This window comes from Melospiza georgiana, chromosome 7, assembly GCF_028018845.1.
Source record: "Melospiza georgiana isolate bMelGeo1 chromosome 7, bMelGeo1.pri, whole genome shotgun sequence".
Lineage (NCBI taxonomy): Eukaryota > Metazoa > Chordata > Aves > Passeriformes > Passerellidae > Melospiza > Melospiza georgiana.
This window is the reverse complement of record NC_080436.1, coordinates 7,054,854-7,070,469: the sequence shown is the minus strand read 5'-3', so window position 1 is coordinate 7,070,469 and position 15,616 is coordinate 7,054,854. Positions and strand designations below refer to the sequence as shown.

The 15,616-nt window shown below is 42.2% G+C and overlaps 1 protein-coding gene across 1 annotated transcript in view; it reads right to left on the bottom strand.

Moving 5' to 3' along the window:
• The window catches only part of ERBB4 (erb-b2 receptor tyrosine kinase 4), a 466,745-nt gene that overhangs the window by 193,664 nt on the left and 257,465 nt on the right, over window positions 1-15,616 (bottom strand). The gene's annotated exons all lie outside the window — the stretch shown is intronic.

The following is a 15,616-nucleotide window of genomic DNA, read 5'->3' as shown; positions in this document are numbered from 1 at the left end:
TTCAAATTCACAATTCCTCTGCTTAACCTGTCTCTTTTATTTCCAAAGCAGGAGACAATGCCTGTGACTTTGATGAAAGTTAACAGGAAATGTGAGTCAGTGTCAGAGCTTCCAGCCTCAGCAGAGAAGTGCTGAAGGTTAGTTTCTAATGACACCTTGGAATGACATGAAGTGGCGCTGCAGAGCCAGGAGTGCCACACACAGACATGAAGGATAATTCCTGACTTTGGTAGTAGCAATTAAGGTAGTCTGAGAATCCTCATCTGCCAGGAAAACCTTTAAAAGCTGGAGTGGGAATGCAAACCTTTACACACACCACTGTGTTTTATTTCTTTTTTTTAAATTTCATGGTTTACAGGTCACAGAGCATGTAAATGAAGCAGCCCCCAATCAAGGAATGTATTAAATAAAGGATCATCTGTAAATACATCTTCCCACCATATTAATCAGTATTACTATTTCTTAGAAACCTCTGGTTTAAAAGCTTGGCTTTTCATTGAAAAGGGGCTTATAAATGAGAACAATGATAATAATCTGCTCCAGAAAAACAGTCCAGATTAGAGATATAGCAATGATCTGTCTGTATAATATTCTTATGATCACAGGAAAAAACCATACAGCATCTGTTAACAATTTTGCTCTGGGAAGAAAGGGGGGCTTAGAAGAACACCTGAAATCATGATCAGTGATGATTTCTCTGTGTTGTCTCAGCTATACTGGATTATCTAATCCATTATGACCCAGATTTTGATTAAAAATAACATTAAACAGTGAAAAACTGTAAAATCTGCATTTATTGCTTCTTAAACACACACATAATTGCTGGATTAAGCTTTTTTTTTGGTTTTACTTCAAGAGTAAGTGTAACTGAGAGGTGTTTTAAAAACTTTTATTCTATTTTCAGTCTCTTGTGATGGGTAAGATAATACAGATGTTGTAATTCATGCTATCACAATCAGAAGCCAAGTATTTTCTAATTATATTATAAGCTTTGAAAATTCTCTGCCAGTGCATTTCCCACACACAATTCTACACAGTTCCTTTGTCACCTGGCACACTGAACTGGCACAATTTCTGAGTTTCAGAGCATCCCCTCATGACAATACCTATCCCAGTTTCTTTCCTGCTAGGAACTTTGACATATTCTTGTATAACAGGATCTTAATCTAAAAGTCATTCTAATAGTTTTAATTTTTGGAGAAAAAAAATTTTTCAGCACAAAGGTAACCAGGAATTTTATCATACGCTGTATTTCAGGGAAGCCAACACCTTCCACTGTGATTTACTAAAAGTCACCACAAAAATGCTCTGACTTGCCTCATCACTGAATAACAAGTGCTACTACTGCTGCTTTTTCCCAGAAATGGGATACAGTACCTCCAATTTCCCTGCACTGCACCATTTTTCAGCAGTGACAGAATTAAAGTTTCCAGGTTATTGATGCGCTGAGCTGCAAACACACCTGACTAATATCCAAGGTGTGTTCTTGTGGATATGAAGTGACACTGAGTTCAAAGTTTAGTACCATTTTTAGAGCACTTGTATTTGACTCTTTCTGCTCTCTGGACTCCAGATTCATTTCCACTCCACCTTCCCAATCCAACCTGCTATCCTCCTTTTCTTTACACCAAGTGCTCGGTGTGTGTAAATCAGCACAGATGCATTGGCTTCACTGACTTCAACTCAAAATGCATTTTGCACTTCTTTGCCCTCTCTTAGCAAGAACAATGCCTGGGAAGAGCTAATAAACTCTGTTACATGTTAAGCAAATGAAGCACAACTGTAATCAATATACAATAGAGCTGCTGTATAATGAACTCATCATCATAAAGTCATCATCTCATTTTAATTTACAGCCCTGAAAGTGAGAGATAAAGTTAAACAATGAACAGGAGGGGAAAGGCAGGATCTCTGCCTGTGCAGGCAGCAATGGAAGCCAGGCAAAAAGAGGATTCTTCTCCATGTGTGCAACACCTGAGGTGTCTCTGTGCTCAGCTCTTTCCAAGGCTGGAGCAGAAGAGAAAATGCCAAGTCCCTGAGTGAATTTTGTGCACAAAGAAGCCAGTTCCTGCCAAAGAAGCCCCAAACCAGACTGCTCACAGTGAAACATTTTAAATACCATTTGAGGGTGAGTATTTTTGTCTTCTAAACCAATTTTTTTGTGACACTGGAAAACTGTTAGTGCAAGTATGACCCTGCCAGCAGCAAGTGCTACCCTTGGGCTTCCACCCTGCTCAGGGACATCAAGGTACAAAACGGGATTTCTAAGCACAAGACCCAGCAGCTTTCACTGGGAAAAGAGTTCCTAGAGGTGCCTGAAAACTTTGGACCTCTTTCTGGAAGGTGTGACACTTCAGAGTACCAAAATCTCCTGGTTTGGCACCAGGGCTGCAACCCTGTGCCCTGAGCAATGCAGTAGCACCAAGGGCCACTTGATTCTGAAGTGAAGGGCAAATCTTATCTTCCTTATTAAAACTACTCTACTGGCTTAAGAGCTGTATAATTCTGCAGCCAAAGTTACACAAAAATAAATCAGCATGTGTCCTTGCCACTGAATTCTGTCATTATTTTGCTTATTACTCTCAAATGATTGTGGGGAACTTAGATCTGAATATTATTAAAATTCTCTTAAATGGTTATTTACTCAGGATGATAAATCAGAAATGTACTATCTGCTGCTATAACCGCTGTTTTCTTGCTTTCATTAGCCTAGTAAAACATTCCCACAGACTTTGGTAATCTACCCTACAATGCTAACAGGAGAGATGGAGAGGTACAGGACCCTGGCTACCAAGAAACACAACACCTCACACTAAAGTGCCAGGAACACAGACAGGTACACCACACACAGCTCATACTTAGTCTGCCAAGCTCAAAAAGGGACTCGGAGTTTGACTGAAGTCACTAAACGCACATTATCAGCCACCAGAAGCACGCAATCACTGTAAAGGGACACTGGCTCTGCAAGGGCGGTGCCTGCTTACATCAGAGAGGGAAACCACTTTTCTTCTTTCAGCTGTTAAAAGTGCATTTTACTGAGCTTTTTTATTTTTTTTGTGTACTGTGTAATCCCTCATGGTCTGCTATCCAGTTTCTAACGTGGGTTAAATTGGCAAAACGTGTTTTCATTCTCTAATGCATCCTGGAGTGAAAGTTACTCATGTATGTTTATATACAGTGAGGGTTGTAAACATCTACTTAGCTGTAGAATCTGTTTCTAAAATTGTTACAAAAAAGGTTTTAAAGTAGCTATTGCTATTCCAGGTTGCAAATAAAAACTCTTCTCTGGCGCTACAAAATCAGCTGGCACTAGGAATTGGAAGATGGCACGGTGAGAGGGAAAAGAGCTAGCTCTGAAGTGGGCAGGCAAAGGGGAGGGAGCTAATTAGGAAAAACTGGGGTAAGTCCACTCTAACCACTTCAAAAGCAAACCAGAATATAGCATACACCTTTCAAGCTGGCTATGAAGGCAGTAGCTGTCTTTTACACCCAGGTATATCCTGCATGTATGTATTATTTAACACATGCTGATGACACTGAATTCCCAAGGTCAGCCTCACTGGGGCTGAAACACCTTTACCATAAACACCCCAGTGATGGGGATCTCTTCTCCTGTTTCACCCCAGATGCTGAATGCATCATCTGACAACAGCTTAGGCCTGGAGATTTCATGCCAAACCAAGTCTTTTGATCCCTCAGCACAGTTCATTGCTGATGACCCACTGGGAAAGCACTTCAGGTCCATCATTAATAAGCTCTGCCTTAAAGGGTAATGAGAACTGGGTGCTTCAGGAGACAATAGCTCATCCATCATCAATCAAGATCTGAAGTTTTTATACAGATGATTTAAGAAGAGTTGGACTGTGCAAAATTGAAATGTCACATTTGTATTGGGAGATGGGGGTGTTTGGTAATGAAAATGAGAGTTTTAACCTTCTCCATTTCAGCTCAATGACCATACTCAAAAGCTCATGGATGTGGAATCTATATCCCAAGCAGAAGCCCCAGACAGCCTTCGATCTCAATTATACAATTTCAAGTACAGTTTATTTGGGTCATTAGCTGGAAGTCAGTTTCAAGGCTTGATGGAAACAGCAAGATATTCTTTATTTCTATCAAAAGCAATCAGTGTTATGTGCAGCCTGTGGGTTTGTACTTCCAACTGCTCAATAACTAAGAACACTGAGTTGTAAAACCTGAGCATAATATTTATTTCTAATTATTGTGGAACCTGAGCATAAATCTTCTAATCCTAGCCCCCTGTTTTGCTGCTTAAATAAAAATGGATCATTTGATTACCTTTCACTGAGTTAGATGGGGTACCCTTCTCACCTGAGGTGTGTGAAGACAGGCTCACAGGGTATTTAGCTACTTCATTACAGGACAGCAGGCTCTGGGCCACTCTTTTGTAGCCATCACACCAAAGGGAATATCTATTTCATGAACAGGTCCAGCCATAGAAGACATTTGTACTTGGATTATTCCTCTGTCTGTGCATCCTTGAATTCTGCTTTCTCACAGTCTTTTTAAAACAAGACACCAAATCATTTATCTGGTGTCCTGGTTTTGCCAGGTTTTGTCTGGTTAACTCTGTAAAAGGAAAAAACACTGCAAAATACCCAGCCCTTTGGGATGAACACCCCAGATGTTCCATGATCACAATTTTCTTTGGGAAGTGCCTGATGTGTGTGTAGGGCGGTGTCAGGCTGCTGGACACTGTTTCACCCCGCACCCTCTGGGCACAAGATGTGTCAGATACATGGCCCCAAAGGACTCTGGGCATGGACAAAATTATCCCAAATACTGCAGAAGAGAGAAGCAACAGCTGAATCCAACAAGTAACACAAAACCCCTACACCCATCCAAAAGGGGAAAAAACACTTGGGTGTGAACTCAGTTTAAGATGTGCTTCTGCTCATCAAAAACAGTCCTGTTCTGAAGTGTAATTTTTTTTTTTTATTCAATACACTTGGTTTGTGCTAAAGGAAATTATCCGTGTCCCTAATCCTGCTAGATTCTAAGCAGCAGGGGCTGTAAACATCTATTTAGCTGTAGAAGCTGTTTCTAAAATTGTTACCAAACTACTCTTTACTTCTAGTGACCACAGCAGCTTGTGCCTACTTGGATCTTGATTCCCTGAAGCGCCCAGGCCCAGGTTCACAACGAAATCATTCCCTTGCCCTCCACTCTGGAGGAGGCTCTCTGCTCTGCAGTAATTACTCTGCTTTGAGAAGGGAGCTTCAAATCAATGTTACCTTTGTTAGCCACACCCCTGCCATCAACATTCCATGTCCCTGATGCTAAATAACCAGTCAGACACACTGGTTATTTAACATCAGGGACATGGAATGCTGATCAACCCCAGCTCTGCCATTTCCTTTGCAATGGTAACTGCAGGAGCAGCACTACCTGTTTACAGCTTTACCCACCTCATTCTTTTCCCATCATGAGCTTCTCAAAAGCTGTTTGACCCTGTTGACTTTGCAGGAGGAGCTTTCCTGTAATATATTGGCTCTGTTACAGGGATATTAATTTTCAGGATGAGATGCTAATTGCCTCACTTTGTCCAGTCAAATTCTGAACCTGGTGTTAGAAGCCAAGTGCCTTGAGTTAGTGTTTACTCAATATAATTCATGGGCTTGACAGGCAGATTAACAAATTTCAACCTTACAACTGGAACAATCCAAGGGGCTTCCTGTGGGTCACTCCAAGTCAGGGAAAGAGGCTGAACAAGCCTGAAGAAACGATGATTGGGAAGGGGGGACCTCTAATTGCAGCCTGCAGGAAGTCTAAGGGGAACACAGACTCTTCTCAGAAGTGCCCAAGGACAAGAGGCAACAGGCACCAGCTGCAACATGGGAAACACTGATTGGAACTGAGAAAATATTCCTCCCAGCTGGAATGTGGTTAAGAGCAGACTGATCAGAGAATTGGTGCTATCTTCATCTCTAGAGATTCTAATAAACAATGAACAACCTGATTCTTGTCTGAAGCTATCTTGCTCTTAGCAGAAGATTGGACCAGATGACCTCCAGATATTACTTCCAACCCAAGATATTTTGTCCTTCTACAATTATTAATCATCTACTACCACAGTACTTACAACACTCCATTAGCAATCCATTCTCTCAATTTTTTTGAAAGCATACTTCATTTTAAAATTTAACCTACTGGTAAGCATTAGGTGGTACAAAACAAGTTGACATCTATTTAAAAGCGCATCATGTGCATGTATAAAGAAATGCTCCAGTATTTGAAATACAGAACCTGTGTTGCTGCCACTGTCCCCCATTGCATGCAAAGGGGACATGTGGACTAAGACCAATGACAAAACTGCTGCCCTTCAATCTTCTGATTTTTGGCTAGCAAAAAGAAAACTGTATTTATTTAAGTCACTGGAAAGAATCAGTGATGAGTTTCAAATTATTGTCTAGGGGGAGAGTGAGACATGGCTGGCTCATCCCAGAAGACACTCTGGTGCTCAGTGAGAGCAGCAATATTCCAACAGCCAGGAATGAGCACTCATCCCCTTCCCAGCAGCCATGACTTCATCCTCAGGTATCCCAGCCCTCTCTGATGGAGATACCCGAGTCCCAGTTACAGGAGCACCCTCATGAAGAGGTCAGATGGCTCTGCTGGGTACTGCTGTGTGCCTCTTCTGATAACACACCACTCCTGAGCAGTGCTTTCCTTCCAGCTGCTCCAAAAAACACATCTCCGAGTTTGGATTTCAGCCAGGACATCTGAGTACTCAAACATGATTAAAACTTTCTGAATCCAAACCAAATCATCTTTCCTCTGCCCTGCTCACAAAAGGAGCAGAAGAGGTGATGGTGTGTTGTACACTGGGTGCACCAACAGAACAAAGTCTGCTTGGTATCCCAGCAGGCTCCAGAAAACCTGGAGGCTCTGACAAATACCCCAGTAGTGGAATTTATTTCTGCTGTCAGGTTATCTTTACCAGTGAGCATCCTACAGGATGTACTCTGGTGTAATGACCCAAAGCAGCTGTATCAGCGCTTGCCTTGCCTTTGACAACACAACCCTTGTTTTCTGCATCAGGCACCCTCCAAATTTGTTCAGTGAAGGCTGAACAGACCTCAGTGTCACTTTGTGTGCCCTCTTGAAACGCCCTATAGCATCACACTGATCAGCTGACACACAACAAAACCACCTCTCCTGACTCACCATGGTTATTTCACTTTCATTTTTCCTCGTAATTTCTCCAGAGCTTTTGCTGTGATTGGAAAGTTTCTCCAGGTGAGTGGCCCTACAACAATGTGAGTTGCTGCCATCAGAGTTTCCTAGTGCCTCCATGGCATTTCCACCAGCTGCAGATTCCTCCACAAACTCTCCAGTGAGCCACCAGTCCACGTGTCCAGGGGGTAAGACTGCAGATGGAGTCTTCAACCATCCTCCTTCACCTCTGCCTGCTCAGAGCTCTGCTGTAAGACACAGAAACCTAAACCTCAAAAGGGACTCACTCCACCTTCTTCCTTCCTTGATGTCAAGGGCAGGCAGACAACATTCAACAGAGTCTGAAGAAATATGGGAAAAGCAGTGGAGAGAGAATCTACTCCAGGGCAGAAAAAGAGAAAACTGATGCTCAGGCTCATATAATAGATAGGAGGTCCTTTGAGCCAAACAAAATCTGTAAAGAAACCACCTCTCTGCTGTAAACTATACTACATTTCACATCATCTCTGTGGGCCAAATTTGAGAAATAACACTGAGACAACTTACTTTTATTTTTTCCCTTGCAGTTTTCACAAAATTCTCTCCTCACAGGACAATAATCTCATTTCTTCAGCCAGGATGAAGCTGCATTCTTTGACTGATTCACTTTTGTATTGCCAAGACAGACCCAAGCATTTAAAAGCCTCTCCATGCCAGGACATTTGTATATAATAATTTGATCAAATGATCACAATGTTTCATGCATGCTGGTAGCAGCTCTCAGTCTGTCCTTTCCACCAGCTGAGATATGTGACACTGCCATGCCCCTTTTCTCCTGGCATCAGCTCTGTCTGTGAGAGTAAATGCTGCTTGGCAGTTTGTCTGGCATTGCTGCTTTCCACGTGGAAGTCAAGCAGCAGCAGGAACAGAAACCAGGGCAGGGGCATCTGAAGGCAGCAGGGCTTCCCTGCAGCACCCCCAGGAGTTTCAGCTCTGCCATTATCTGGTGGTGAATTCTCCAACTCTTTTCTGACAAACCAAGCAGGCTGCTTTCTATCCCAAGCACATCTGGCACTCAGGCCTTCAACTTGGCAAACAGACTGATGGCCTTCTGTCTTGGAGTGCAAGGGCCTCAAGTACATCCTGACTGGCATCAACAGGCAGAAATTCCTTCTCTCTTTCAAAAAAATTGTCAAGATCTGGATGTAGTGGTACTTTCCTTCATTTTTCTGAAAGGCTGTAAAAATTACTGGCTCCATAGAGTCCTTCTCTTTCAAAACTGTCATAATGTGGCTGGGAATAATCCTGGAAGGGTGCCCAGACCCACGTCCAGCTGCATCCTGAATTTCAGAACAAGTATTTGCATACAGGCTAGTAATTGGCATGCAGCTGGTTTTATGCCAGCTCCAGCAATTGCATAACCCAACTAATCTTTTCTCTGGGCTCCAAAGAGGAGTCTGTGTCTGCTGAGCTTAAAATTTCTGGATGGGATCTGTTCAAGTATGCTCTCACATTTCTATGCCATGCTGTTAACCTCTCCTGAGATACAGTGCTGACTCTTCAAAGAGGAATTTTAATTGAAATTTGTCTGAGGTAGGAGGTGCTTCTGCCTTTCCTTGGCTCTCCTGTGCTGAAACTGGGTGAATGACATGAAAATCCTTTTCCACAAGAGGACTGTGGAGGGACTCCTGGCTCCTGCCATCTCTAAGACCTTGGATTGCATTTGCCCTGCCAGTGCTGTGGCTGGGGACAGCCAGATAACCAAAAGAAGGACTGTAAATTGAGGAGCATGCATGTTAATCACAAAAATCAGTAAGGCTTTCTTTGCAAGTTCACAGGTTTGAGAAGGTCTGAGCCTCTGCTATCCCAATTCCTACTTTTTCCCCTTTAGCTGCCATAATTGCTAAAGGGTCTCTGTCAGTCCTGCTTCTGAAGGCACATTTCAGTCAGGTTTCAGATCTGATGGGGTATCAGGGAGGCTGTCTATGTGGCTGAGTCACAGAGCATGTGGTAACACAGATAACATGCTCGTGGTAACACAGATAACATGCTCCTGGTAACACTTCTCCAGCTCCAAAACTCACATGCTTTCTGTGATGGTCTCATTTAACCACAGCTTTTTGACCTTATTATGGCGTTTTAAGGGCTTATTTTACTTCTCATTATCCTCCCCTGACTATTTTAGTAATAAATTCGCTTTGTACCTTTTAAATTGAGCCTGGTTTTCCCTTGCAGTTTTTTCCCCCAGTCCTTATCTCAACTCATGAACCTTTTCTTCATTTTTTTTTTCTCTCCTCTGCCCAGCTGTGGCAGGGGGGATGAGTGAGTGACTTTCATGAGTGCCTGGTGCTCGGCCAGTGTCAAACCATGACAAACTATTAACCTTGAACCAGATGCTCAGGCGAGGAAAATAAGCACATATGAATTCATGCCAAAATAACCACTTTGGATACAGGGAGCTAAAGCAGTAGGTGACCAAGTGCTAAGCACAAGAGATAGTTCAGGGTGAGTGCATTCCCTGTTTTAAGACCACCATCACTCTCCTCAAGTGTCCCCTAGTTCTTCCAGCTGCTCTTAAATAGGAGCCCTTCTCATCCTCCACCAATCCTAATGTTAACAACATCTTACCCTCCATTCTGGCTTTTAAAAGCAGCAATGAAAACCTGTCACAGCAAATGTCACAGTTGTGACAACCACAATGCACAGAGCATCCCCACACAATTTCAGAAAGCTCCAACCCACCCTCAACTCTTCAGAAGGCTTCAGGCACTGCCCACACACAGTAACACCAGGGCACCTCAGCAGGCTGCAAGCATCTGCCCTCCTTGTCCTTCAGCCCAGCCTTTTATCCCCTGCTGTTGCTGCCCTGCACCTGTGTGCCCTCTGTTCCCTTTGGTGTTGGTCAGTGCCCCTGGGCACTCCATGGCTCGTTCCCTTCAACAGCATTCACCTGTCCTGCACAGCTGTGCCCACTGGGGATGAGGCTGGGCCAGCCCCACTCCCAACCACCACAAACTGTGTGCCTACAAACCCCTCTTCTTTCTTTCTTTCTTTCTTTCTTTCCTTCCATCACTATTTTGATGGTTAGAAACATTTACCTAAGACACCCCTTTCTTCCCCCAGCAGAGGAACTGCAGTGAACCCAAAGTGCTCCCAGTGATGCTACAGTAGATCAGGAGAGAAGCTGTGGCCTGTTGTGACACAGAAGTAAAACTGCACTGAGATCTATGTCTCCACTAACAGGACATACTCAGCTCTCAGTAGTGGCATTTTCCGACCCATTCCTGTTCTGTACCCAGGAGTGTGGGTTGCCTTCCTGGTCGCATTTGATAGCAGAATATATATTCTTCCTGGCAAAAGGATCAGTTTGCTTGCAGTGTTTTACTGCAGTTAACCCAGCCCAAACAGTCTCTCTTTGCAGGCAGCAAATGTGAGGTTTGTCCTTGTGTACACTCCTGCTAAACTGCAGCTGGCACTGATTGATGGTGTTTGTTTCAGTGAGATCATTTTTAATAATGTAGACAACAGGAGGGAAGATCAAGTGCCCTGACCCACCAATTCTGCTGTGCTAACTGCTATCCTGAGCAATAAGAACAAATCTTGGTAGTATTTTTGCCAAAGGCTTTCCCAAATAACCCCACACAAGAGAGGGGGAGCAGTTGCACAGCCCATGGGGTGTGAGCAGAGCTGCTGAGGGGGAACCAAAGCAACTCCTCTCTCAGCCTCAGGGCTCAGCTAAGTCAGATTCAAGCCTGAATCTCTTCCCCTGCACTGCCCAAGGTTATCTTTGTGGCTTCTCTTACCACAGCCTTTAAGATCACGAATTATAAACAAATAAATAATTCTACAAGATCTTCTAAATGGTAATTTCATTCTCAGTTCATAGAGCACCATGCCCAGAACTTAAAAAATATTGGTAAAGGGATGGGAATATTCATCCAATCCAGTATAGGGAGGGAGGGTGTTCCTGGAATTGTTATAACTCTTTATTTGTCTTTAATAACCTGCCTTTCTCTTGAGCTTCAGGTGTCCTTGTTCAAATTGCATAGGCAGTGTAAGGCTGCAGAAGTTACAAACCTTGCTATGCCTGGTCTTCAAAGGCTACAAAACATCTGTTGGCTGGCAAGAGCAATTAATTAGCAAAATTGAAAAGATGGTTCCTTTGTACAAAGGCTTGGATGAATCAGGGGAGGGGGAGGTGACTCCAGGAAAGTGAAGACTAGAAAAGGCCTGTAAGCTGAGTGCCTCTGGGCAAATTCCCAAGGCTGAAATCTCAAGGAATTTAATGCTTCTTAATTCCACAGGATCTTTAATTACAGCCAAGAGAAGGCAATGAGATGTGATGTCAATGTTTAAATGAAAATAAAGATAATAAAAAGCCTGTCAAATTTACCAGCCAGTCTCCCAGACACAGTCCCACACACGCTGAGCACCTGGGTGGGTGCTCAGAGAAAATAACCAATTCTATGAACACAGTGACAGGAGAGGAAAACAAAAAGGCTCCCAAACCACCCACCCCACACCTTCTTAGAGACTGTCTCCTCATTTTGTCTGAGTGATCTCTGGAAACGACAGGGCTGCTACATGTGCATTTTGGGAAGAGCTCATACCCTCACATGAATTGGACCAACATCCACTTAAAAATCATCCTAGTAATTATGGACTTAATTACAGGTTTGGGTGTTGCAAGACACTTTTTTTTTTTTTTTTTTTGGGAAAGCAAAGCTAACCCTTCTAACCCTTCTAGTTTAATACCCCCCAACAGTTCAACAAAACTCCCACTGGGCCACTGCACAGGGCACATGTGTGTTGCCAACTCCAGTCTGCAGTTTCCAGAAGTCTGGTAATTTTTCACCCAAAAGCTGCCAGGTATTTCCCAGGGGAGCTTAGGATTGCTGAGGAATTTTTTGGAAATAACCAGCAATGTTCCTCCTGTGCTTTTCCCTAGGTTGGAGGAGCAGCACTTAGGGACGGGACCCAGTGCTCAGGGCCCCAGCTGAGGGCATCATCTTCCTCTGAATCCATCTCTCCTGTGAATTTTCCAGGTGTGAAACTGTCTGGGAAAGGAAAGGCTGGTTCACCTGGGAAGAAGAACTGGGTGACAGCAAGAATTTGGATAAACAAGTGTCTCCCTGTTCTTCTAAGTTGTTCTAAGCCTTCTGATGTTTAGATTTTTGTAATGGAGTTTCTCACGCGCTTTTATGTAACTAATAATTGTTTTGTATTCCTTTCTGGAGGAGGGGAAATTTGATGGACTGTTGGTTTGACCAGTGTGGCTGGAGAGGTGGCAATTTCATCCTCCAATCCACGGTCGCTTTTGAAAGTCTATAAATATTGGAATCAGAAATAAACTACGCTTTTTGCCTAGGATGTTTTGATGTGTGTGTGTCATTCATTTTGTGTCCTATTCTGACAAACGAGCTCAGCCCAGGCTCCTCCCCCTGCCCAAGCCCTTCCATAAAACATCTTTTATACTATACTACAAAAGATATTCTAGGATTTGCACTAATACTTTCCCTACTCGTCTCCCTGGCCCTATTCTCCCCCAACCTCCTAGGAGACCCAGAAAACTTTACAGCAGCCAACTCCTCCCCACATCAAACCCAGTTTATTAAATAATAACTTTCACCCCAAGCCAGTTGCCACCCCTTTGCCTAAGGTGAACCAAGGAGAAACGTCCCTGAGTGCATGCCAGCACTTGGCACAAGAGGGACAAAGTGCCCAGGGCTCCAGCAGCCACTCTGAGATCTCTGGAGTCACACTTGGATCAGTCACCTCAGTCTGACACTTCTCTTGCAGTTGCATTTCTGCACGTGCTCCTGAGTTATGGAAGAGCTGCTTTGAGTTCAAGAAAGTTTGAACCTGAACTTGGAGTTAAGTTGCCCAACTCTGACACAGAGATGATGGCTGGTCAAGCAGAGGAACGCCAGCACCAGGCACCAGCTGCTTCTCCCCAGCAGGCCACGGATAGGACCCTCACTGTAAATTAAAATTAAACCTGCCAGATGCATAGTAGGGACTCAGAGGGATCTAAAGAAATTTCTGTTTAGAAAAAGCCTCATAAAGAGACTCACTGCACTCACTTAAAGTAAGACAGAAGAAGAATAATATGGCCACATATCAAATACACAGGAGAACAACCTTAAACTGATAAACAACCACCTATAATTAAAAATTAAGGATTTTTTTTCTTCAGTGATTTTGATTTCTTTTCAGAAATAATTAACCTTTCCTAGCATATGAAATGTTTCTGCCAAACAAGAATAGAAAGAAGACTAGATATGTCTCAAGGCTGAAAAAAAAATCAGATCTGTGCAGTCATGGGGTTCCTGTACATTTTCCCTTTAAACCCATAACTCGGTTTTATATTTACTTTGTTAATTAAAACTGAGATTTATTAAATTTGTATCTTAAAAATCCAATAAAGAAGAAGCCACCATAGGCAAAAGCATTTCCCTTGATACAGCTGTTAAAGTGGGCTATCAATCAGCCATGAACACAGATACACAACCCACTGTGCCTATCAGAAAATTATAAACCCACATCCCACTGATAGAGGGAAGTTTTGATTATCAGCAGCATGTGCCACTATCCCACAAAATACAGAACTGTGTTCCATACTGGCAACTTCAAGGTGATTTTTTTTCCCTCTGAGTTATATTATGCTTTTTTATTATTACTATTATTCCCCCAGTAATACCTAGCTCAGAAATGAATCCAATGCAAGTATCCTGGATGCAGAGAAGCTGGGGAGCAGAACAGGGCTCTATGAATAAGGGATACCAAAACCATGCTGCTCTTTCCCTGAGAATTTTTTCCCAATAATTTTGAACTGTTCATTAAATAACCAATACTCTTTGCCTGAGCAAGCAAGATACTGAACTAAAAAGCAGATGTGCCCTGAGAGCTTTCATGTGCTTCCCCTGGCTGAAGGTTATGCTGAACTTTATTCAGGGTGAAGGCATTGCCTGGATTTTGTGAAGTGTGTTGGGTCAGACAGGAGGCACGGCAGACACTGGATGGGATGTTAGCAAGAATTTCTTCTGTGCTTCTCTCTCACTGCTTGACAAAATACATATTAAAGAAAGAAAAGTTTAACTTTCAATTTGACTCTGGGTTTGCAGAAGGATGTACTGACTTGAGAAGTTTCTGTTTGTCTGTTCATACATTGTATAATTAACCTTGTGACTGATGAATTTCTAGAAAACTCTGTGTATGTGTCAGCATGCTTCTAAATAAAACACATCCAGTCTTCTTACATGGTACTGTACTAACAGCTGTAACAACCAAAACCTAATTATTCAAATTATTACAGACAATATTTTGGCCTGAGTGTGGCTCCTGGTGGTGCCAAACAGTTGTAATATATAAGGGGTGAAACTTGTAATGAAAAATTAACTCTAGGCTTCAAGTTTCTTCACTCTCCATGCAAGTGAGATCTCTCAAAGACTACAAACATGTTTTGGTGTTGCTCTCAAATGTTTTCATGTGTTTGCACATGTGAATTCCTTGTGTATCACTTAAAACCAGAAAAATCCACGTGGCTGACCTGAAATGTCTTTCACTGCCTTCTATGGCCTATGAGAGTTCCTACCAAGGAGCAGAAATTAAAGCCATGAGCAGCACAAGCAGCCCTTCAAGTAACAACTAGATTTAACTCCACTGCAATGCTTTTATCAGCACCTTCTGCAGAAATACCTATTCTGTTAATTTGACTGAATTGCTCTTTGAAATATTTTCATTTGAAACAAATATAAAATCATCCTGGGTAACCTGAAAATATTTCTATCACTACTGAACTTTACATTTGCAGAAAGCCAGTGCTCATGTATATTATTAATATATTACTAGTACAAAATAGAGTGACCCATTTAAAGGCCAATCAAATGCTCAAAAAGGCAAATAAAAATATAAGAGACTCATGTGGATTTTAAATTAATCAAGGCCTTTAGGAAAATTAATTAATGCTCAACTAACTGGTATTCCTGAACTGTTTCTTGGTCGAGAGAAATCAGTTATCAGCTCCCAACCTATCAATTAGGAACTGGAAAAATACTTGATTGATACAATAACAATACTTAAATTAATGAAGCAGATAATGCCCATAATTAAAGAGAAAAACCTAGAAAGAGTCTTGATGCATGTTATTATACTGTGTATATATGTGTGTGTATATATATATATATATATATATACGCACACTATACACTAGATATTATATTTTATACATATAGAGAGAGATGGCATTTTGTGTTTAGGTTTATTAGGTTTAGATGTTTATTATTTATATTACAACCTGTGAGTTAAGAAATGACACAAATTATTTTTAATTTTCACTTAACTAATCACTTGAAGTCTGTAATGTTGATTTTTCTGTCTAATTACAAAATACTACTTAAACACATGAAGAAGGTGAAGAAGAATAATTAGTTACAGTACT